Below are 25135 nucleotides of genomic sequence, written 5' to 3'. Positions count from 1 at the left end.
TCCCCAGATCAATGTCTATGGTTACGCTAGCACATGTATGCCTGTAACAATGGACCGGCTCAGTGAATGGCAGGACTTTAATAGGCAGCAGATTTAAAACAAACAAAGGAAGCATTTTTTCACACAACGCACAGTCCACCTGTGGAACTCATTGCCAGAATATGTTGATTAAAAAAAACTAGATAAGTTCATGGAGTATAGGTCTATCAATGGCTACTAGCCAGGGATGGGCAGGGATGGTGCCCCTAGCCTCTGTTTGCCAGAAGCTGGGAATGGGTGACGGGGGATGGATCACTTGATGATTCCCTGTTCTGTTCATTCCCTCTGGGGCACCTGGCATTGGTCACTGTTGGAAGACAGGATAGTGGGCTAGATGGACCATTGGTCTGATCCCGTATGGCCGTTCTTATGACTTTCTGTTCCCTCCTGGGCCAGACAAAGACATGCCCTCTGAGACCCTTCTTTATACACCCACACAAACATGTTACGTATTGCTCCTCTGACATGGTTAGTTACCACTGTCGGAGAAAAACACAGTTCTCACTCTCAGGTTGGGTGCAGCAGGTCAGATACACTTTACTGTCTCAAGCAATTGCACAGAGGGAGAGAGTGCCCTAGGACACAGGGTTTCCCCCACCTAGGCAGGTCTCTCAAAGATAAACAATTAGAGCAAGTATTTATATCTTTATTACAGACAGTAATCAACAGCTGCATATTGTTTATACATATTCCTTCATGATATCTTATTTTTCTTACCATTTCTCTTATCATCTACATTCTATTCTTATCTAATACAAGGTCACAACAGCCTCTCTCACAATTCTTTTCCCACTCGCTTTGCACTATCTCCGCTTCTAAAAATCTCACGTTATTAAAGATAGAGTTAGCCCGACTCCTGCTCAATATAGAGGCCTGCATTCAAATTCTCTTGATCTACTTCCTCACCACCCTTTACCTTGTACGTGCTGGTTCAATCATACCTGCTGGTTTCCATCAGTGTCATCATGTCCTTATCTCTAGGAGGGGTTAACATGTTCCTTTTACCTTTGGGGCATGCGTTTGTAACTTACTTGATATGGGGTGTTCTGGTACCACCCTTCTGGAATGTGTTTCTGTGAGTGTCCTGTGCCTAGCACTTCTTAGGAATGTGTGTGGTTTTGCAGTACCAGCCCTGTTCATTCAGGTTCTGTGAACTTGCAAGCAGGCATGTATTATAATAGGGCCAGATCACTTTTGCTAACTTTGCTTTATATCAGCAGGGCCTGACTACTACTTTAGTCCAGGGCTCTGATACCAGGCCTCATGTTTCAGGCTCTCCCTTTCTACTACACCTGTGATGGCCTGTCTTCCTATGCTGTGAATACAGGGCCAGATTCTCAGCTGCTGCAAATAGTCACAGCTCTAACTGCACTAGGGCAAGGCCAATTTATATCGGCCGTGAATTGAGGCAACACTCTCTGCACGGTAATTTCTGTCTCCTCCCAAATTCAGACTTCAGCATCTCCACATTACGAAGGAACCTTCTTTGCTCTTCCCCTACCATTTTTCATCTTGCGTAAAAATCACAATTCTTTTGGCACTTCTCTGGACAAGTCTCACCTATCCCCATCTAAATTAAGCCATTCCACTTCCCGCCTCAGTGCAGACACAAATGTTGTGTAACGTATGCATCTCTGCCATATATCTGCATGCTCCAAAGCTAAAACCTTTTATCAGGAAGCAGTCAGCAAAGGAGCAAAATCCAAAGTGAAGTAACTCAAGTCTTCACTATCTTTTTACCAAGAGTTTGAAAATGTGCTTCAACTGGTACAAAACGTGGCAAAAGGCTGTTTCTGTACAGAGCAGGAGAGGCTTGATAGAATTTCACTCCTGCTGCTTAAGCAACAACTGGCTTTTACTTTTTGTTGGCTTGTCAATTTAGTGCTGGTTACAGGGAGGGAAGAATAGCACTGACCAGAGGCAAGTACAGGCAGGCACAGTGCAATCTTCCCCCACACAGCTTTGTCAGCACCATCAATCCCCTGCTGTCCCCGGCAGTAGCTCCCATAGGGCTGTGCCAGTGGTCCTTAATTCTATCTACAACATGCCCTTCTATTTAACAGTTAATCCCTCCTTCCACTCCCTGTTTTAGGCAAAGAATGGGATTCTTACCAGCAGTACTCTCCCCTATTTAATTCAGGGCCTCTTCGCTGGAGAAACTACCAGCCATGCTGATTTTTGCAGTATTCTGGTGGATTGCATAAATGGGGACTGGAATGAAACACATGAGTTTTGGGGGGTAGGGGTGGGAGGGTTGGCTTTAGAACCCAGATTTCCACAAAAAAATGTAAGGAAAATGCTCCAGTCCCCTGCCCCTGAATTCCTTGAGTGCTTAACATAAGTATTAATTGTACAAGTGGGGTGGTTTGATCTGTAGTTTGTGGTTATAGCCAACAGACTGACATTCACAAGGGGTTGCTCCACCCTGCTCCAGTGTGACGAAGCGTGTTAAATGGATGTGGTGCTTGGTGTATCAGAGCATCGCCCTGAGGAAGGAAATCAGCAGGGCGTGTGAGAGCTATTTCCTCAGAAGCCTTTCCGGCTGGCTTCAAAGATTCCAAAAGGGCTCTACAGGGTCACTTGCAACTTCTCTGCGGAGTTTCCACTGCACCTCTGCCTGCTTGTTTTAGCAACACAGACCTGTTGCCAGAACTAGCCCAACTGTTATAATTGCTGTTCTTGGCTTGGCTTATACCTCCCAGGACCAATTTAGAATTGGGAAATCAGGTGAAATGCATCGAATTCTAATGAAGAAAGTGTCACTTGCATGTATAACAGATGTTCTCAGCTTGTTTGTCACTGTGGCTGGCTAACTTGCCAAGTCAGATGTGGCTCTCCTGCATTTGCATAAAAATACATTTTGCCCACAGATTCCTTAGCATCTAATGACAGGTTTCAGAGTAACAGCCGTGTCAGTCTGTGTTCGCAAAAAGAAAAGGCTCTAAGGTGCCACAAGTACTCCTTTTCTCTTAGCATCTAATGTTACTTGTGTCCTCTGTGCACAACGCTCAAGACGAGCCGCTCTTACCTGCCGTAGTGGGCCGTGGGTGAAGTGGTCGCTTGAGGAGGCCAGCTCCCCAGCCCACCTCCCCAGCCCACCTGTAGCCCCGCCCATACTCCCCCCTGCTCTGCCCCAGGCCCTGCCCCCACTCTGCCCAGGCCCCGCCCTCTCCCCACTGTCTCCCTCCTCTCTTCGCTCCCCTTCCCTGATCACCCACTTCTAGCCAAATCCCTGAACCCAAATGAAGCAAATGACATTTGAAAAAACACTCTTCTTCGATTTCTTTTCCACTGCAGGCTAGAAGGTGAAGACTGGACATTCAGAAGGTATCTAATTAAAAGCACTAGATTCATTTAAAAACAATGTTTTTTATATCTTTTGGAAAAAACAGCCTCGGCCCCTGTAGGAAGCCCGCTCCTGGCACCAGCGCCGGGGAGGGCTGTTGCACTCAGGGATACAGCCTGGAAGGGAGACCCGTGGAGGGCTTTAAATGTTTCAGTTTTACACACTAATGAACAGAAGCAAACGGGTAAAATCTGGTGGGTGATTCCAGGAGCAGCTGCCCCTCCATGTAATGTGCCCACGGCTGCACCCACAAAGACACACATGCAGCGGGGCGAGCCAGCCCCCTCCCTGCCTGTGCCTGGCCAGCTCCCCCTGCCTCCGGGGACACAGGCTCGATGCTGATCCCTGGGGGGAACCAATAACTCAGGGCCCAGAGCAGCCTCTTCTCCCCTGCCCCAAACCCCAGCACCGCGTCGGGGTGCAAAGCAGGGACACAAGCCCCGCCCCATCTCTCCCGACCACGCCCCTGCTCCCCGCCCCCTTCCCTCGCTGGCCCCGGCGGTGCTGCGGGAGCCGGAGCCTGCGGTCCTGCCTCGGCTGCCGGCCCCGCCGTGGTCTCGGATCCGCGCTGCCGGCCGGGCGCCCGGGCGCCCCTGAGGCTGCTGCCCTTGCCCGGGGCCCGCGATGAGTCGGTGCCGCGCCGGGCCGGCGGGTGGGGACCTGCTGCTGCCCCGCACTGGCTGGGTAGACTCTTCCCTCTGAGCCTTGGGCTCCTCGGCGCACCCCCCGCCCAAATCTCAGCGCCCCAGCTTCTCAAGTCGAGCCTCTGCTGCTTCTGAGCCAGTGTGGAGAGCAGAGGGCGGGTCTGATGTGCTCCCAGCAGCCTTCCCTAGTCCCCTCTTAAGAATGAAGGAGAAAATCATGTGGTGTTCTTTGGGTGAAAAATAAATATATAAAGCCAGAAAGATTATAAGCAAAGACCAGATTTAATCTACAAGGAGGCAGCATTGCACGTGCTAGTTTCTCAAATGGATGATATGGCGGGGTGTGGGTGTGTGTAGTTACAGTGTATGGTGCTTTAAAACAGGTATGTAAACTAAAGTAATTGCTTAATTGCCTTTAGTATCTATCATGAAGAGCTTAGTTGTGCTTAGTTGTGTTGAGTATCTATCATGCACATTGTAGGGAGAGTGGTCACTTTGGATGAGCTATTACCAGCAGGAGAGTGAGTTTGTGTGTGTGGTTTTTGGAGGGGGGTGAGGGGGTGAGAGAACCTGGATTTGTGAAGGAAATGGCCCACCTTGATTATCATGCACATTGTGAAGAGAGTGGTCACTTTGGATGGGCTATTACCAGCAGGAGAGTGAGTTTGGGGGGGGGGGGGCAGAGGGTGAGAAAACCTGGATTTGTGCTGGAAATGGCCCAACTTGATGATCACTTTAGATAAGCTATTACCAGCAGGAGAGTGGGGTGGGAGGGGGTATTGTTTCATGGTCTCTGTGTGTATATAATGTCTACTGCAGTTTCCACTGTATGCATCCGATGAAGTGAGCTGTAGTTCACGAAAGCTCATGCTCAAATAAATTGGTTAGTCTCTAAGGTGCCACAAGTCCTCCTTTTCTTTTTGCAAAGACAGACTAACACGGCTGTTACTCTGAAACCTATCATAAAGAAGCTCATGTGGACTTCCCAAAGCCCCCCTTCTTCAGACGTACTTGTTAAACCCTGGATTTGTGCTGGAAATGGCCGACCTTGATTATCATACACATTGTGAGGAGAGTGATCACTTTAGATGGGCTATTACCAGCAGGAGAGTGGGGTGGGGGGAGAGAAAACCTTTTGTAGTGATAAACACCCATTTTTGCATGATTTGTGTGTATAAAAACAAACATCTTCTGTATTTTCCACGGTATGCATCCGATGAAGTGAGCTGTAGCTCACGAAAGCTTATGCTCAAATAAACTGGTTAGTCTCTAAGGTGCCACAAGTCCTCCTTTTTGCGAATACAGACTAACACGGCTGTGACTCTGAAACCTTCGTAAGGACTATACAGTATTTTAAATACCATTCACCTGCTCCATTGTTAAATAAGAATATTCAGTGTGACTAGACACTGAAGAAACTAATATGCCACAATAAAAATGTAAATCTCCGCAGGTGTCCGTTCCTGGTGCAGAGCGGAACTTCCAGAGGAATGTTCCAGCTCAGCTTTGGTTTTATAGTGGGGAGAAAAGCAGATTCAAGGATAGCCTAGTTCTCCGTTAGTTAGCTTGTGTAATTATCAACACTTGTCATCAGTCACTTTTTTGTTGTTTGTCCCTTGCAGTTACTACCTCTGCTGACAAATTAACCCTAGCCCTGTGACATCCACGGTGCATGTTTTCTCCTGCTTTTTCTAAGATTTTGCCATAACCTCTGCTTTAACCTGAAATGTTTAAAATGTTTCTGTTCTGTGCAGTTACACCTAATACAAGAGCTAGTATTTGTTCCTGACAATACTGAAAAGTACAACCAATGAAAAGTTTAGTTTCAATGAATACTTTGAAGTCTAAAGAAAGATGTGTGTAAGACTGAAGTATATAGTGGGTTCGAGCCCACAAAAGCTTATGCCCAAATACATTTGTTAGTCTCTAAGGTGCCACAAGCACTCCTTGTTGTTTTTGCTGATACAGACGAACATGGCTACCACTCTGAAACTTGATTTTAATTGTTTATCTTCCTTTTTCAGGATACATGACTGGTGCTGGCTGATGCCTATGGTTTACAAATTTACAGACATTGGAAGAAAATCATGGAAAAGTTTAGAAGATAAATGTCATAGATTTTGTACTGAAATTTCTGTAGTGAAAATAGACGACAATGCCCCCCTCTCAGGTAGCTGCTATTACTTTCGCTACAACTTGTTTCCTCTGGATTTGTAGTAGGAATCCACTGTATTTGAGTAAAGCAGAAAGACTGGAGGTGGATCATTGCTCTTGCCCTTGAAAATGGCTTCTGAAGCAAGAAAGGCAGTTCATAGCATCAAAATTATTCGCTCTTCTGAACATGCAGCTGGTTCCTTATTCGGCCTCTCCATAGTGCTAAATGTTTCCCCTTTAACAACAAAGTCACCATCAGAGCGTGGATGGTTTGGATTGTGAGTTGTGGCTTTAACTGCAGACAGCAAGAGAGCCTCTTCAGATCCCTGCTTACAAGCTTCCATCATGGAGTGCATATTACTCTATAAACAGAAATTTGAAGATGCCAGACACTAGGTGGAATGTTGTAGATTCTTCATGAAAACATCCATCCTGGGTCAGACCAATGGTCCATGTAGCCAGGTGCTTCAAAGGGAATGAACAGAACAGGGCAGTTATTGAGTGATCCATCATTCCCTGTCAGCCAGTCCCAGCTTCTGGCAATGGGAGAGTAGGGACGCTCAGAGCATGGGGTTATATCCCTGGCCATCTTGGCTATCACGTTTGTTTCCTTGCAATCCACTAATACTTTCTTATAAGAAGTAAGCAGCAAGATCAAAAGCGTCCTCCTGAGAAGTTCTCCAGTGGTTTAGTGCCTATATTATTTTTATATGTCAGTTGTCAAAATCTGACTTTGTAGATCTTAAAATAAGCTTTTTTTATATTCAGAAAAGTATAATCAAACACTTCGGCATCTGTCTTATGAGATATAAAGATTTAAAATGTTACTTACACCTTTTTTGTGACCGGAAGCTGCACTTCAACTATAATTGACGATATCTGTGTTATTTACAATGTGTTATTTGGAATATGCCTTTTTCTTAAATTAAAGGGATACTGAATAAAGACTCTAGCATCCTGATATTTTTGCCATACCTGTTAATAGAAACTGTCTCATTAACTATTTAAAAGTGATGTTGAGATCTATCCCTGTGCTCTCATCTAATCACTAGCTGCTTACAGAACAGAAAGAAGTTCTCTTCTTTCCTCTTGCAGATAAGTATCTTTACTTGTGTGGAGGGATTTTCAAAATGTGTGTCAGAAGTTGACTCAGTTCTGTTTAGCCAGACTCCCACGGGATCGCTGTCGGAGGAAGGAGATCGCCACTGTTCAGAGCTGAGATCAGCGCTAGAGCATCAACTACGGCTGCAATCCTTCCCCCACCCTCACTTCCCGTTAGGGTGTGAACTGGCAAGGCAAGATGCCACAGAGCTACTTCTGCGGAAGAGCATGGCATTCATAACACAGGCTTTGTCATACAGAGGCAGCTCTAGAGCAGGGGAGACAGCAATGAAGGAATATACATGCTCCCCACCCTGGTTCCCTCCGCACCCCCACCTATTCCCCAGTGGTTTGAGCTTTGGCCCTCTAAACACAGGGTTGTGAGTTCAATCCTTGAGGGGGCCATTTAGGGATATGGGGCAAAAATTGGGGATTGGTCCTGCTTTGAGCAGGGGGTTGGACTAATTGACCTCCTGAGGTCCCTTCCAACCCTGATATTCTATGATTCTATGATTCCCCTGGCCCTCACACAACATCCCTGTTCCCAGCAGGGCTCCCCACATAATGGGGAAGACCAGGGACCCATCCGTATATTTGTGGTAAACAACTAAATTTTAGTCCTATGCACTAGACTGCAGCTTGGAGGAGTCCAGTGAACTAAGATCAATTTCTCTCCTGCTTCCAGGTGTTTCTTTGCTATGCAGCAGCAAAAACAAATGTTAAGAAGGTTGGAACTCTGAAAACAGTCCCAAAACTTCTTCTAGATAGCAAAGAGCCTTGCAGTCTGCCCCAGTGGTCAATAAACTAAGGCCATTATGGTCCAAGTATCTCCCTCTTCTACGGTGGCTTTGGGAATATGTATTTTTATGTGAAAGGTCATAGATACAAATTTAAGGAGAGGGCTAGGCGGAGATTGTAAAAAAGGTTTTGAGTCATTTCCCTTGAGGTAAGGTGCTTAATTCTTTGGGGTATTGAAGTAATTACAAAATACCCCCACTTTCTGTCACAGATGAAACCTTCACGTGCAGGTTCCGCAGTCAAAGCTGGCAAAAGGAAGGGGATGAAGAAAGGTCGTGTGCTTCAAGCACAGGACTAAGAGTCAGCAGCTATGTGGGTTCTGTTTTCAGCTCTGTTTTTGTCTCTCCCACAGATTCTCTGTTCTGCCTCGGGTAAGTCACATAGGCCAGAATGCACAAAAGGAGTTAGGTGCCCAAGGCCCCATTGTACCTGCCTAAGTCCTGGTTTCAGCATCTCTGTGACGCCCAAAACGTTCCGCCTAACCCTCGGAAGGAGAAGCTGGCGGTGCCAGTGCCCCCCTTCTAACTTTCAGCTCCGTGGTCCACTCTGGTACGTACTCAAACAGTCACAGAGCCAGAGAGACGCTGCAGTTGGGTGGAGCAGTCAGCTGGGTGCTGGGAGACCCTGGCTCCAATCACTTTCCTTCTTTTTTCCCCACAGTGCAGCAGCTTCACTTGGATAGACCGAGGGAGCCCCCATCAGACTATCTCATATTCAGTGGTTACAGCACTCTGCTGAGAGACGTAGGAGACCTATGTTCAAATCCTTCCTCCCCCTGTGCCTGATGTGGGAATTGAACCTGGGTCTCCCCACATCCCAGGAGAGTGTGCTCACTATGGGGCTAAATGTTACCAGGTGGGTACAGCTAATGCCATCTCCAGCCGTTTTATACAGAGTGCGGCAGGCACCTAACTTATTCTGGTAAGACACGTAAGTTGCCTGACTCCAGAGGAGCAGTTCCCAAAGCTAGCTGCCTATCTCTGGTGGGGGCTGAAGGGCCATTTCTCCTCAGCATCTCCCATTGGCCAGCGTAGGTGGCTCCCTGCTTCTCGCGTTGGCTTTGGTGGATCACAATCTAAGGCGCCTATCTCCCTCTATTCCTTTGATAGACCCTTAGGTGCCTAACTCGGGCTTTGTGAATCACAGCGATTTTCAAGGGGCCTGAAAGTTTCCAGGTGCTCAGCATCGCAAAGCCTAACTCCTTTTGTGCAGCCAGATCATACCCTTTCTGGGTCTCCAGTTCCTCATCTCTCAAATGGGGATAAAACCTTTGTCTCTCTCTCCGGAGCCTGTGAGGATAAATCCATTTCTGCAGGTGGAGTACGCATTATACTATTGCCTGTATCGATTCTGTAAGATGCAGTGAGGGAATAGCTGCAGGGTCAGCCTTGCGGGGGGGGGGGGGACACCTCCTTCCTGACGCACCTGCAAACACAAAGGGAAAGGGATGTGGATGGGTCATTACTCAAAGTAAAACTATTTCCCCATGAAGAAAAGGAGTACTTGTGGCACTTTAGAAACTAACCAATTTATTTGAGCATAAGCCTTTGTGAGCTATGGCTCACTTCATCGGACGCTTACTGTGGAAACTGCAGAAGACATTATATACACAGAGACCATGAAACAATACCCCCTCTCACCCCACTGTCCTGCTGGTAATAGCTTATCTAAAGTGATCATCAAGTTGGGCCATTTCCAGCACAAATCCAGGTTTGTGGGGGGCGGAGGGTGAGAAAAGCATCTGATGAAGTGAGCTGTAGCTCACGAAAGCTGATGCTCAAATAAATTGGTTAGTCTCTAAGGTGCCACAAGTCCTCCTTTTCTTTCTCCTTACAGTGTGTATTGTAACACCCATTGTTTCATGTTCTCTATGTATATAAATCTCCCCACTCTATTTTCCACTGAATGCATCCGATGAAGTGAGCTGTAGCTCACGAAAGCTTGTGCTCAAATAAATTTGTTAGTCTTTAAGGTGCCACAAGTCCTCCGGCTCTTTATGCTCATGGCAGTGAATGTACCCACACCGCCCCCCACGCCCCGCCGCCCGGAGAGCGCGCGAGCGCCCAGCAGGGACACAGGCCCCGCCCCCAGCCGTCAGACCCCGCCCCCTTCCGCTGCTGGCCCCGCCCCCGGCTCTCCTGGTTGCGGACGCTGGGGCTGGTTGCTGAATCCGAGCCAGTTTTTGCGGCGAGCAGGGCGAGGGGCCGCGCGGCAGCTCCCCGCTGCCCCAGCCCGGCCCCGCATCTCTGCGAGCTCCCAGGAGCGCTTCTGCCTGGGCGGCTAAACTCTGTCCCGTTGGTGGGAGTGTTAAGGCCCAGGGGCTGCGGCTGGGGGTGTCTCCTGTCGGTGGTTGGAGGCAGGCGGGGGGGAGCCCCTTCGAGCAGCGGAGAAATACCATGCCGGGGGGGAAGCTTCTGTCCCCTCCGACCTGTGAGGGCGACTGCGCGCAGAAAGGGCCGGGGGGTGACTTGCTGAGTGGAGAGCTCCTGGTGTCAGGGAGCAATTTCAATCCGCCCCGGGGATCCTTAGGCGCTGAGCCCAGAAGTTACACTGACTCCGCGCATCCAGGCTGCTGCGCTGTGCTCTGGGGGTTCGGGCCGCTTGTCTCCCCTGCGCTCTGCAGCACCGCATTGCAACGCGCAGGCCAAGGCCGCCTCTCTGCTTGCAGAGAGCCTGAACTGAATTTGACCCACAGCCTCTTGCTTCTCCTCGCGGCTGCTTTCCTGTGCTATCCTGGACGAAGGTAGGCAATGTGATCTTTTCTGCGTGCCCGCCAGAGGCCACTCTCTAACAGTCATTTTGTGCACGACCTACCCCACTATTCTGCGCCCAATCCTGTCGCCCTTACTCATACTGAGTAAGACTTCACTCCACAAGCACCACTATGTGCTAATTTTTCTACGCCTCTGAAGTGTAAGAAGTAAATCCGGTTAAATAGAGGGTTATAATCTCGAGCCCATTTCAGTTTGCTGTTCCTGTTAAAAATGGTTTGTCACTGTTACCTTTCCTGACTGATCATTCGCTGCTATCTGTGATATCAATGCTGATAACAAATGAGTTCATACTTTCTGTTGTGCCTGTTCCGGGAAACTGAGTTTGAGAACCATTGTATCACTTTCTGAACCAGACACATGACACCTCGCAGAGAAGCTGACGCTTTCAACCATCAATAACTGGGTCTGTTTGAGTCCATACACAAACAGGAAAATGTCCCTGCCTATATGTCAGTGGGTTGTGGTCTGCAAAGCATCTGTTACCATGGAAGAATGTTTTATTTCCGGCAGTGTGGTTTGTTGTAGTCCAGTCCGGAAAACAACAGTTTTGAATGCGGGGGCGGGGGAATCTCAGGAAAACTCATTTCCAGGTACCTTGCTTGAGGGATGGCTATTGTCTAAAGTGTTGTGAAACATGAAGGGGAGGCAGAGATTCAAACGCTCCCTAGGATTCACTTGTGCAAATCGTAACCTTGTACTCTAACTATGCAAAACTAGTTATGTACATAGCTCATTGCATGGAGATGACTTAGAGCCACCCTTAGCACTGACGCAAACAAGAAAAGGTTGTGATGGGAACAGTGTGTAAGGTACTCTGACTTCTTAATCCCTCTGACCTGGAAGCCCTTAGGAAGAGCACCATGGTCAAAGGAACAAAACCGAGCTCTTCCTGGGAATGGGGAGATTAAAGGCAGGGCCAGTGTTAACTCTGCATCCGATGAAGTGAGCTGTAGCTCACGAAAGCTCATGCTCAAACAAATGTGTTAGTCTCTAAGGTGCCACAAGTCCTCCTTTTCTTTTTGCGGATCCAGACTAACACGGCTACTACTCTGAAACCTCTCACAAACTAAACGTTCTGTTTGGTAGAGGAGGTTTGTAATTGATGTCAGTCTGTGCCTACTTTAGAGGCCTCTGGGTTTTCCTTCTCACTGGGAGGTAATAACATGGACATTTTGTTTTGATTATTTTTAAAGTAATTCACATACTATAGGTGAGCCTGTGAATTGTACCAGCATATGCTGAGCAATGCAAATTTGGAGTGGGGGGAGGGCCTCCCCATCCCCACCACCTTAAAAATCTGAATGTCTTACATCAAGCAGGCGTTTTGCCACTGACATTAATGGGAGCAGGATTGAAATGATTAGTTACTAAGTACCACAACTCCCATTGTCATCTATGGAAAATGCAGCATCTGCCCCTTCATGGTCATTTATTTGTCACTATCTAATTAATGGCTCTATTATTCCTGGCTTTTCTTTTCCAAAGGCCCAGTCCTGCAGTTCATAGGTATTTTTGCTATTGACTTCAATGGACACAACGTCAGACTTATTTCTCTAGTAAGCAAAACTGTGCCAAACTGAAGTGTATTTTTTACAAGTTGAGAAGGCGGCTACATGTTCTCCCATGGTTGTCAAGGGGAGTTACATTTTGCCCCTGAGAACCAAGCTGCAAATGTCCCGTCATTTGTGTCTTTGATTAAATTCCCTCGGAGTTAAACTAGATGGCTACATAGTTACTTGCTGCTTGTTTTTCCATCGAAGAGGGAACTTGCTTTTACAGTGGTGAATCTTTCTCTAGTCCAAGGGCTGCATGTGGTACAAAGAAAGGTTGTTTAATGAGATTGATCACTTTTAATTGTGCCACCTTTGATCTATTAGGTTCTAGCTAGGGTTGTGCCAAAGTGTTCAAAATTATCTGGGCAGTTTGACTCTTAAAACAAATATACAAATGTGCTGCCAAACGCCATTGTTTATCAACACTCATCCCTCTGGGTAATGTCTCAGGGGCACTGTTATGCACATTGAAGTATTTTTATTTTTAAAAAACTGATACTTTGTAGTTAGGTATTTCCAAACAGAGGAGGCTAATGGGAAGCCAAGAGGCTTGTGAAGAGGACAAGTGAGAAGCTGGACACGAAATAAGGCTCAATTCCAAGTAGAAATAAGGTGTAACTATTTAACTGAGGGTAAATAACCAGTGGAGCAATCTACTTATGGATGTGGCAGATTCTCCATCACCTAACATTTTTTAAATCAAAACTGGATGTCTTTCTAACGAGATGCTGTAGCTCAAATAGAAGTACCGCGCTTGATGCAAAAATCTTGGATAAGGTTCTGTAGCCTGTGTTAGAGGTCCCACTCAATGGTCCTTTTTGGCTTTAAAACCTAAACTCTTTCCCAGAAAGACACAAAGTCAAGGAGATGGATGGAAACTGATTCACTCAAAGCCTTTATTGAAGTTTTCTCTTGAGTTAAAGCACTGTTCCTTTTATTGAGGTGTTTAAATAAGTGGTTAGTTTGAAACCTGTATCTCCTAGGAGACTGACATACAGATTCCCCAAAGAGAAGGATGACACAAGCTAGACCCCTGGAGTGCTGTGGGGAGAAGGATGGCTTTGTGATTCAGGCAGTGGCTTGGGAGTCAGGAGATTAGTGTTTCTTTCCACTCTGCTGTCAGTTCTCCAACAGACTTGCCATGTGGACTTGAGTAAGTCTGAATCTTTCTGTGCCTCAGGTTCCTAGTATCTAACCTGGATATAAGACCAATGTACCTTCCTTCCGGGGAGGTGCAGGGATAAGTCTTTAATGTTTGTGTTAAGTATCAGAGGGGTAGCTGTGTTAGTCTGGATCTGTGAAAACGGCAAAGAGTCCTGTGGCACCTTATAGACTAACATACGTATTGGAGCATGAGCTTTTGTGGGTGAATACCCACTTCTTCAGATGCATGCATGGCATGTTTGTGTTGTGTTTCAATGGCACCGGCAATAAGCCCAACCCCATTGTGGGTTATAAACTGCTTTCCTGGGAATAGAGTCAGTTTTACTGGGTAGTATTTGTTGCAAGGGAAAGCACACCTGAGACTCATGTATGAACATAGAAATCACCCTCTCGAGGTTGGGTTTGATCTGAACTGACACTGATCTGACAAAGGTCTGTTGAGGCACATTTCTGCCATGCAGTTAACTCAAAACAACCAAACCAGATGTATAAGCCCTGTAGCCTGGTAGCTCAAATGCTTCCCTTGAGCTCCTTGCCCTGGTTTTGGTCAGCACAGCCACCTTATCTCTCTCTCTCCCCTCTTTGAAGCCTAATGTATCCATTGCTGCCTTTTACTCTAGCGGTGTAGACGTGTTGTTAGGATTTTCAATGTTGTATATGGTAATGCTGTGTACGTTTAATAAAATTTCTAAAGCATGTTAAGGTCCCTCATAAAGAAAGGTGCTACATGTGATAAGAGTTTGTCTTTCTGCTATGAAAAAGAGAATGTTTCACTCTGAATTATTTTTACTGGCTAGATGAGTTTCATGAAATCTTCATACCACCTTCCTTTCAAATTAAATCCTGTAATAGGATTTAACTCTGCATGCTATTAGTTGATTGATTCCGTGAAGCCTTTACAATAGCAGAGGAATTCTTCCGTTTGCCTAGAAATTACTACACTGAAATTTATAGCTAAAATTATATTGGGGATGCATTTATTCTCCATTTCCTTTTTGAATTGTACTGGAAGCCTTGCAGAAATACACACATACAACTATATAGAATTTTCAGATTACCCAAACAATTATTTTTTGAATATCTTATGGTGCTGCAATTTTGTTTCCCTCTATCATATAATTCTTAATGCTCATTGCAGCTAATTCTCCCATGCTTAGTAGGTCAAATAATTGGCCAGTGCTTGATCACAGGGTTTTTCTTTCAGTGAGTATTTTGCTTCCTCAACTGATATGTGTTGGCTTATATTTTGCAATATCGTTAGTAATAGTAATAGTAATAGTAACAGTCTGTAGTCCCTACACTGCACTCAGTGCCTGGTGAAAATCTGACCTGCAGGTTGTGATGGGTTTGGTCATAGAGACCCCCTTGGAACTGTCACCCGATGTGCTGAAACTACCTCTGAGCCTGTCTTCCCTGCCAACTTGGGTCTCCAGAACCCTGTCTTGTTGAGCCAGACACACAAGACTGCTGCAACACAGACCCAGGGTCTGAACCACACCCCCAAAGCTGCAAACTTAACTGAAAACAGCTCAGTAAGTACTCCTGTCTCCAGCACCCAGACACCCAGCTCCCAATGGGATCCAAACCCCAAATAAATCCTTTTTACTCTGTATAAAGCTTATACAGGGTAAACTCATAAATTTTGCCCTCTATAAAACTGATACAGAGAGATGCACAGCTGTTTGGTCCCCCAGGTATTAATCACTTACTCTGGTTTAATTCATAAACGAAAATTATTTTATTTAGTATAAAAAGTAGGATTTAAGTTGTTTCTAGTAATAACACACAGAACAAAGTAAGCTACCAAGCAAAATAAAACAAATCACGCAAGTCTAAGCCTAATCCATAAAGAAACTGAATACAGGTGAATCTCACCCTCAGAGATGTTCCAATAAGCTTCTTTCACAGACTAGACTCCTTCCTAGTCTGGGCCTAATCCTTTCCCCTGGTACAGACCTTGTTCGTTCCAGCAGGAATCTTAGGTGAAAAGCAGGGGATTTCACATGACTGGGAGCCCCCTTGGTTCTGTTCCACCCCCTTTCATAGCTTTGGCACAAGGTGGGAATCTTTTGTCTCTCTGGGCCCCCACCCCTCCTTCAAAATGGAAAAGCGCCAGGTGACATGATCACATGTCACTGTAAGACCTTATTCTCCATTCTTTCAGGGCTCGCCTGCAGGTACCCAGGAAAGTTTGCGAGTAAACCAAGCTATTCACAATCAATTGTCCCAGTTAATGGGAGCCATCAAGATTCCAAGCCACCATTAATGGCCCACACTTTCCATAGTTACAATAGGACTTCAGAATAATACTTCATATGTCTAGCTTCAGATACAAGAATGATACCTTGGTACAACTAGGATGAACACACTCAGTAGATTATAAGCTTTGTAATAATACCTTACAAAAGACCTTTTGCATACAGCATATTCCAGTTACTTTATATTTACACTCATATTTCCATAAAAACATATGGAGTGCAACGTCAGACAGGCATTGCTGCGTTTACTAATGTGTGTGCTAGTTAGAGCACCTCACATCAAATTTTACAACTAGATTTAGTTGAGATGTCCAGCTAGTGACACCACAACCAAGAAAGAAGTGTTTAAATAGTGGTTCATTCCTCTGGCTGGCCCTCGGTGTTTCATTTTCTGGTCCCCTGCAAATGGATGAGCAAAAAGCAAAGTCAGAGCAAAGAGTAAAATTAAAGCCTCAGTTAAAGCACGCACACAACCTGATGTTGATTTGTATGTGCTGGAAATTGGCACCCAGGGCAACTGGCCTCCTCACCCATCCCTCGGTGTACATTGCACTACAGCTTGGTCCAAAGTTTGACTGGTATATCTGTTTCCATTAGATGTGTGATGTTTTAGCAGAATAGTTACACTGGTAAAAGCACTAATATGGATGCAGTTATAGTGGTATAACTTATTCCCTTGCCCATACGAGATTTGCTCTACTGCTGTAAGCACCTTTGTACAGACATAACTGAGTCCCGTAGTGCGGACTATCTATGATGATAGAGTTAAATTGGCACAACTTTCTAATATAGACAATCCCTTAGAGTCTGATCTAAGGGATGCCTATGGAATTCCAAGTTCCCTAATAAAACTATCAACTACCTGGTGCTCAAAATGACTGATCGGTGAATGTTTTCCACAGAGAATTCTCTTTCATGAACTTGGCTGTGTTATTTTAAGGCCCAGGACAGGAATGTGTGTGAGGGGAGGGAGCGGACTGCGTACATACCTTTGTGGAAAGCTAAAAGCTACTTTGGCTCCTCAATGTACGTTTTCTCTTGGATGATGTAGAACTGTGGTTCTCAACCAGGGGTATGTGTACCCTTCGGGGTATGCAGAGGTCTTCCAGGGGGTACATCAACTCATCTAGAGATTTGCCTAATTTTACAACAGGCTACATAAAAAGCACTAGCAAAGTCGGTACAAACTAAAATTTCTCACAGACAGTAAATTGTTTATATTTCTCTGTATGCTATACACTGATATGTAAATAAAATATTTATATTCTAATTGACTGATTTTTACAGTTATAAGGTAAAAACGAGGAAGTCAGCAATTTTTCAGTAATAGTGTGCTGTGACACTCTTGTATTTTTAGGTCTGATTTTGTAAGCCAGTAGTTAAGTGAGGTGAAACTTGGGTGTATGTAAGACCAAATCAGACTCCTGAAAGGGGTACAGTAGTCTGGTAAGGTTGAGAGCCACGAATGTAGAAAGTGAGTGTTCAGAGGTGGAACAGAAATGCCTTGTCATGACCACTAACAGTTCAAATCTTCACTGACAGGAAGTGCTGTGACTGAAAGATATGAACAAGACTGTGCAGCTGCTCACAAGAGGTGTGGCACACAAGGCTCTGACCAGGACGTCGGGGCTTTTAGCCCCCTTTATACCTCTCTGATTCCGGGCTCCTCAGGCTCTGAGGGCCTGTGCAGCCTCCTGTGTACGTTCAGTTAGAGCACTACGCGCCCACACAGGTCCCACCTGTTCCTGGAATAGTCACACCCCCGCATAACCCTCAGCAGCTTTCCCACTGCCGCTGCCAATGGGTTTCCCTGCAGCCAAGAATTCCAAAGCATGAAGTGTTCTGGCCACTTCTCTTCATGCCTTTGGCAGTTCCCTACACCAGGGGCTGCGTGAGAGGCAGCTTTCAGGCTGCATATGCCAGGATATGCTTTCCCTGCACTGGAACAATTCCTCTGGGGACCACACCACTCCCTTTGCAGTCCCTACACGCTGCAGCAGTGGTACAAAGCAGCCTGGAATCTGGCCTAATATGTCCAGCCTTACCCATTATATGCCAAGAGACAGATTCTGATTATGTTTATACTAGTTTAAAGCCAGTGATAACTCCAGTGAAATCTATGGAATAACCCTGTTGTTACACTCCTGAAGTTGAGATCACCATCTGACCCTAAGCAAGGAGGGTGAGCTCTATAATTAATAGCAGAATTCACGGACTCCCAAGCTTTTGTTCATCAGATCATTCTGCTAGTTGGTGTCTGATCGTGCTCCTAGGCATGGTAGACTGGAGATCAGGCATGTAGTTCAGAGAGGGGTTCTGTTTGTGTTGCACTTGCTTTCGTTTTTTCCCCTTAACATCTGCCTGGCCTGATCTGTTTTACTCAGCTTATCTCTGGGGGAGCATCTGGGCTGGGCAAAGGAGTTTCCAAGCAGGATAAAGCTTGTTGTCACAGACTCTTTCATCGGAACAGACCCAGTGGTGCTATCCAAAGGTACAGCTGCCAGTTACGTATTTATCTTGGTGGAGCTCAGTAGATCTGTGTGTTCACTTCGCCATTTGAAAGGAAATGGAAAAGGGAGGAAGTAAAGAGGAACATAGGAAGGCTGTTTTAGACCACAGAGATGCAAAGGGGAGGTGGTTGTGTCCTAAGGGAACAGAGCCAAGTGGAATCAAATGCTATAATCCTTCCCAATATGAGGGAAATACCCCACACTTCCCAATAGTGTTGAGTGTCTGGCCGCCTTCTCATATTCTGTAGTAGGGCTGATGAGCTTGACCCAGTAGCCTGCAGGAGCTTTAGGGCACCTTGGTGTTTTGGGATCCCGCAGGAGGAGAAGGTGGAGAGGAATACACGTTATTAGAAAATGAGTTGGTTTTAGATCTGTTCAGAGCTCTCATGGCTGAGCCCTGCTGGGTGTGCACAAAAGACCTGTGCACACCCACAATGTCACCTCCCAGGCTGGGACTGATATCACCCCCTGGTATTTGGGAGTCGATAGCTTACTAGAGTTTAAAGAATTAGCTCTTGGAACAATTACAAGGGTAATGCACCTAACGCATGTGGATTTTCTGCATTGTGCAGACTTGACAGCGGGCCCAACAGAGTAGGGTTGCCAACTGTCTAATGGCACAAATGCAAACACCCTTGCCCTGCCCCTTCCCCGAGGCCCTGCTCACTCTAGCCCCCCTCCCTCCCTCCCTCCATCGCTCGCTCGCTCTTCCCCACCCTCAGTCACTTTCACCGGGCTGGGGCAGGGGTTGAGATGTGGGAGGGGTTGTGGGCTTGGGGGGCGGGGTGAAGGGGTTCAGAGTGTAGGAGGTGGCTCTGGGCTGAGCCTGGGGCAGGGGTTGGGGTGCAGGCTCTGGGAGGGTGTTTGGGTGTGGGAGGGGGTGAGGGGTCAGGCTCTGGGAGGGAGTTTGGGTGCAGAGTATGGGCTCAGGGGTTGGGGTGTGGGAGGGAGGGAGTGGGGGCGGCGCTTACCTTGGGCAGCTCCCGAAAGCGACTGGGTACATCCGTCTGGCAGCAGCTCCTAGGCGCAGGGGGTTCAGGGAGCTCTGCATGCTGCCCCTGCCTGCAGGCAGCACCCCTGCAGCTCCCATTGGCCGCCGTTCCTGGTCAATGGGAGCTGTGGAGTCTGCGCTTGGGGTGGTGGCAGCGAGCAGAGACCCCTGTCCCCCGACCCACCAAGTGCTGCAGGGACAGTGCCGGCCACTTCTGAGAGCGGCTCGGAGCGAGGGCAGGCAGGAAGCCTGCCTTAGCCCCGCTGAGCTGCCAGACTGCTAATGCCCCAAATCTCCCGGTTTGGCTGCAGTAGCCTCCAGGAAATAGGGCCTGATTCCAGGAGACTCCCAGTGAAACCAGGAGGGTTGGCAACCCTACAACAGAGAGAAGTAATAGAGACCATGAAGGGATTCTCTCTACTAACTAGGGGTGCTGGGGATTCTGCTCTACCCCCTGGTTTGAAGTAGTTTCCATTGTATACAGAGTTTACAGTTTGGTTGAATGGCTCACAGCACCCCCATTATAAACATTGTTCCAGCCCCTCTGCCACTAACGATTCAGGTTGACGGTTCTTTCACTGATGGGCTCCAGGGCTTCCTCACTGGCCTCTAGCTCCTGCCCAGTGCGGTGCCCCCAGAGTGGGAGATGACCTACAGCGGCCCGTGTGCTAGCTAAGGGGGCTCTTGCGGATCCTGACCCAGTGTTCTCCACGGCCTGGCTGCGGCTCCCAGGCTTTCCGAGTGCAGCATCTTGCTGCTGTAGTGGCATAGTGTAGGACTTAGGATATTTGTGGGGGTCTTTTTTGGCAGGCTGCCAACATTTTTTGGAACTGTGAGTGAGAAGGGAAATGGGGATTGATTTTTTATTTTTTTAAGTTGAATGGAATTGCCTGGGAGGGGACACAAAAAAGGCACATCTCTAACCTGAGCGCTTTCTGCCTGCTGAATTTCTAAATGTCTGTTGCAAACAATGGCGATGTTTGAGAAAATCTAACTTCACAAGACTCTGTTGTAAGGGAAGGACAGAGCCACCCTCCATACAGGGGTCACTACCAGCTCCCTCTGTGAGTTAGAAATCAAGGGAACAGGCTGTGAAACCGTAAACACATCATTTCCCCTTATTTCATAACTATTAGGTTACACCCTGTCTTACTAAATGTGCTTATCTTTTGCCGTCAGTTCACAGAAATGACCCCACCCTGAGTTCCACAGAAAGCACAAGTTTGGAATAAGGTGCTGTTTTTAGTTAAAACGTAAAACAGATCTGAGCTCTACTCCTGCAAGCTGTACTGTGTGAACAGACCCTGTAGTTGTGTGGAGCCCGCCTGAAATCAACAAAGATTCTGCAAAGGCTCAAGGGTCTGGCAGCACAGGGCCAATGCCTCTTTAGACAAGCACCTAACGCACATTTGTGTGGTATAAAATGTCCTGTTCTTTGCCATGCTTGCTTCAGAAGCTAGTTTTTCAGGGTGCAGCATCAAATCTACAATCTGTACAATCAACTAGCACTTCCTTATGAGAAGTACAGTAGGATTAAAAGTGTACTTCTCCAGAGCAAATTCTCCAGTGACATAGAGACTATGTGGTGACTATAGTGAAATTATTTCCATATTTTAGTCATTAAAAACTTTTTGAGATCTTAAAACAAGCTTTTAAAATTCATGAAATGATTATTTGTGTTACTGACGGGGTGTTTATTTGTAAAGGTGCATTTTTCTTGTAAGATTTAAAACATTTGTTTTCTCTTTTTTGGGCATCCACAGACTGCATTGAGTTTTGTTTAGCAATATGAACAAATCTTTCCACAGGTGAAGAAACTGTAGTTGAAGGATTTACAATGTCTTTGTTTGTTTATTTATTAAAAATAAAAGGAAAACTGAATAAAGACCAGGAGTACTTGTGGCACCTTAGAGAGTAACAAATTTATTTGAGCATAAGCTTTCGTGAGCTACAGCTACAGATGCATCCGATGAAGTGAGCTGTAGCTCACGAAAGGTTATGCTGAAATAAATTGGTTAGTCTCTAAGGTGCCGCAAGTCCTCCTTTTCTTTTTGCTAATACAGACTACCACAGCTGCTACTCTGAAACCTGAATAAAGATCCTGACTCTGTTTTCATACTTGTTACTAGAAATTGTCTGGTTAACTATGTAAAAGTGAAGTTGAAATCTAGCTTTCTGCCCTGATCCAATCACTGGCTGCTCACAGAACAGAAGGAAGATTGCCTCTTTGCTCTTGTAGGTAAGCAACTTTACTAGGGTCCATGGATTTCCTAACCAGTATGAAAGGATGTAATCTGGATAAATATTCCTGTTTGGTCCATGTCCCACAGGATGTCAGAAGAACCCACTGAAAATGAGCTCAGATCCCTACTCTGGCTTCAGCTGCTGCTCTCCTACTCTCCCTACCACCTGTTACATTATGAACAGGAACGTTAAGAAGGTTGGCACTGTGAAAATAATGCTATTTTTTCTAAATAGGGAAAATACATGCACTCTATTGTGGCCAAGAGGTCAATAAACAGGCTATAATGATAAGTTTTTCCAAAGCTACCAGATATTTAACAGGTATCTTTAACTGAAAGGAAAATGTAAGAAGGGATAGGCAGTGAGCGCATAGAGCTTTTGAATCGTATTTCCTCATGATGAAGATATTACCCCTTTGAGGTAGTTAAATAGTCGAAGTTTTAAACTTGACAACTTGCCATTGCAGGTAAGACCTTCACATCCAGGATCCTCAGAGGATGAGATGAGTGGGTGTGAGGAAGGAAGGTGGTTACATGGTTGAAGCATCAGCATAAGAGTCAGAAATTGGAGGTTCTGTTTTCAGCTCTGCTTTTGGGTCTACCACAGATTCATTGCATTCTTTATTTGTATTAGTAGAGGGCCAAGGAGCCTTAGTCATGGAGCAGGACCTCAGTGTCCTAGGTGCTGTTTAAATACAGCTTCCAGTCTGTTGTTATGCATGAGCAGCCTTAAGAAATGCTGGATGTAACTCCTTAGTGCTTGACTTTGCAACCTAAATCAATTTTTACCCAATAGAATTTCCTAGTACTTTTTAAACAGCTAACTAATTCTGTTATATACAACTGTACACACTACCACAGATAGCCACCACTTCATCTACAGAACTAACTCTATGAGCTGGCAGCAGGAGAAGGTTGTTATCCCGGAATAGCTCACCAGCCACTGGGTTCATATGCTGTTTTGGGTGGAGCTCAGCCCAACTCCGCCTCTCGCCACCATCACCTTCCCCCATGGAATGGGGCTGAGCCTGCCTGGGTTGGTTCCCCCCAGCTTGAGGGATGTACTGGGGGAGGAGTGGGAGGTGGTCCTGTTCTGACTTTGAGAGAGTGGTTGAATGGAGCTCAGCCTGCTGCTTTCCTTCCCTGCCCTGTGGCAGCTCCCAGACGTTCCCAATGCATGGGCTGAGTCTTAGAAGAGCCCTGTTCGATTATTGTGGCAGTCAAACATTTTCCTGGGCAAAAAGAAAAGGATAGGTTTCAGAGTAACAGCCGTGTTAGTCTGTATTCGCAAAAAGAAAAGGAGTACTTGTGGCACCTTAGAGACTAACCAATTTATTTGAGCATGAGCTTTCGTGAGCTACAGCTCACTTCATCAGATGCATGCCGTGGAAACTGCAGCAGACTTTATATATACACAGAGAATATGAAAAAATACCTCCTCCCACCCCATTGTCCAGCTGGTAATAGCTTATCTAAAGTGATCATCAGGTGGGCCATTTGACCTTTTTAACAGTTGGTAACTCAGCCAAAGTGCCATGATTCCTCTGCTCATATCCCATCAAGCAGCTGTTTGGTGAGTTAGCGCATGGAGTCAAAGAGCATGAAGAAGGCATAGCTGGGCACTGGGGGCCAGGCGCTTGTTAATGCATAGAGGCTAATGCACATGTGTGACCGAATGCACCCTGTATTCACACCCCACATGCTATTGTAATCATCTCTGCCTTGTTAGGTATCATTTGAAAACTCATAATTCACAGGTCAATATCATGGTAAAATGTGTGTGGCATTATATATAAAGTTATGAATTCCCCCCTGCATGACATTGGTGGGGCATGTTCAAACTCCAAAAGAATTAGGCAAAACAGGCGAAACAGGTTTTAAAGGGATGTGTGTTTACCTCAAATTTACATGTAAACAGAGTCCTCAGCCAATGAAAAGGGGAAGACAGAGGACAAGAGAGGTCTGCATTTCAGCAAACGGGGTGAGAAAAAACAGCATGGGACTTTTTACTAGAAGATTTTGCTGCCTGACTCGCACATGGAAGGAATTTGTACGAGAAAGTGCTCTCAAGAGCTTGCATTTCTAATGGGGAAATGAAATATAAAAGTGAGGGGCAAACACCCCAAGCCACTCCTCTCTCCCTGTCCATCTCCGTCTTTGTATGTGAGAAGACCAGAAGAAACAGCTGCTGGACTTGAGGGAGGTGTCCTGACAGGAAAAGTTCAGTCTGTAATGCTGATAGGATGGGGTAAGGACTTCACTTTTGAATCAAGTATAGTTTAAGTTAAGCACCAGGAAGATTTTTATCTTTATTTTTCATGTAACCATTTCTCACTTTCATGCATCATTATTTGTACTTCCTTAAAATCTCTTTGTATTTAAATAAATCTGTTTTTATTCTTTTATTGAAACTAAGTTAAATTGTCTGGGTAACTCAATTTGAGGTGACAAATTATTGTGTATCGTTCCCTTAATGCAGGGGTGGGCTTTTGGACGGAGGGCCACATTGGGGAATAGAAATTGTACGGCAGGCCATGAAGGGTCACAAAATTGGGGTTGGGGTGCAAGATGGGGTGCAGGTTCCGGCTGGGGGTGAGGGCTCTGGGGTGGGGCTGGAGATGAGAGGTATGGGGTGAAGGAGTGTGCTCTGTGCTGGGATCGAGGGGTTTGGAGAGTGGGAAAGGGATCAGGGTTGGGGTGTGGGGAGAGGCTCAGGGGTGCAGGCTCCAAGCAGCACTTACTTGAAACGTCTCCCGGAAGCAGTGGCATGTCCCTCTCTGGCTCCGACACGGAAGCACGGCCAGGTGCTTGTGCACACTGCCCCATTAGCAGGTGCCGCCCCTACAGCTCCCATTGGAGCCCCAGAGAGGGCCATTGGAGCCTGGAGGAGCCGGAGCGGGGCCATGCCATGGCTTCTGGGAGCCACGTGGTGCGGCCCCCAACCCACCGCCCCAGCTTGAGCACTGGAGCAGCCCCCCAACCCAGCCCCCCAGCTGGAGTGGCGGAGCGGGGCCGAGCTTTGTGGTGCACGCCCCCCTCCCCTTGACCCAGCGCCCCGCTGGAGTGGCGGAGCGGGGCCGAGCTTTGTGGTGCACGCCCCCCTACTCCCTCCCCTTGACCCAGCCCCCCAGCTGGCGTGGCGGAGCGGGGCCGAGCTTTGTGGTGCACGCCCCCCTACTCCCTCCCCTTGACCCAGCGCCCCGGCTGGAGCAGGGCAAGCTCCAGCCCCTGCTCCCCAGCAGGAGCTTGGGAGCTGGCTTAAAATGGCTCAGAGGCCATAGTTTGCCCACACCTGCCTTAAAGGGACAACAGAACTATCTCTGGACGGCCGAGAAAAGTTTTTTTTCAAGGGAGGAGGGGAAATCTGGGAGTAGAAGTGTCTTGGGTTTACCCTGAAGAAGTAACCAAGGCTGATAAAAGCCAAAGTGTAACCCAAGCGTGCCTGGCAGGTTGTGACTTGCACGAGGAAGGCTGTTCGTGGATGGCCCAGGTGGGAGCTACTTCCACAATGCATTGTAAGGCATCCTAGGTTGCAGGACAGGGGTGACACAGCCCTCAGT

The 25135-nt window shown here is 46.8% G+C and overlaps 1 protein-coding gene and 3 long non-coding RNA genes across 9 annotated transcripts in view; 3 read left to right on the top strand and 1 right to left on the bottom strand.

Moving 5' to 3' along the window:
* LOC140901501 (complement decay-accelerating factor-like) overlaps positions 1–25135 on the top strand; it is a 101954-nt gene that overhangs the window by 50129 nt on the left and 26690 nt on the right. The window lies entirely within an intron of this gene.
* Positions 3877–7128, top strand: LOC140901511 (uncharacterized). Its single transcript, XR_012155871.1, has 2 exons — positions 3877–4412; positions 6054–7128. It is a non-coding gene; the product is annotated as an uncharacterized lncRNA (long non-coding RNA).
* On the top strand, positions 10233–17101 carry LOC140901513 (uncharacterized). Its single transcript, XR_012155882.1, has 2 exons — positions 10233–10825; positions 14909–17101. It is a non-coding gene; the product is annotated as an uncharacterized lncRNA (long non-coding RNA).
* Positions 15288–19025, bottom strand: LOC140901510 (uncharacterized). The gene is made up of 2 exons (XR_012155870.1): positions 16821–19025; positions 15288–16230 (listed from the first exon to the last, which is right to left on the bottom strand). It is a non-coding gene; the product is annotated as an uncharacterized lncRNA (long non-coding RNA).

This window comes from Lepidochelys kempii, chromosome 21, assembly GCF_965140265.1.
Source record: "Lepidochelys kempii isolate rLepKem1 chromosome 21, rLepKem1.hap2, whole genome shotgun sequence".
Lineage (NCBI taxonomy): Eukaryota > Metazoa > Chordata > Testudines > Cheloniidae > Lepidochelys > Lepidochelys kempii.
This window is presented reverse-complemented; position numbering and strand designations above follow the sequence as displayed.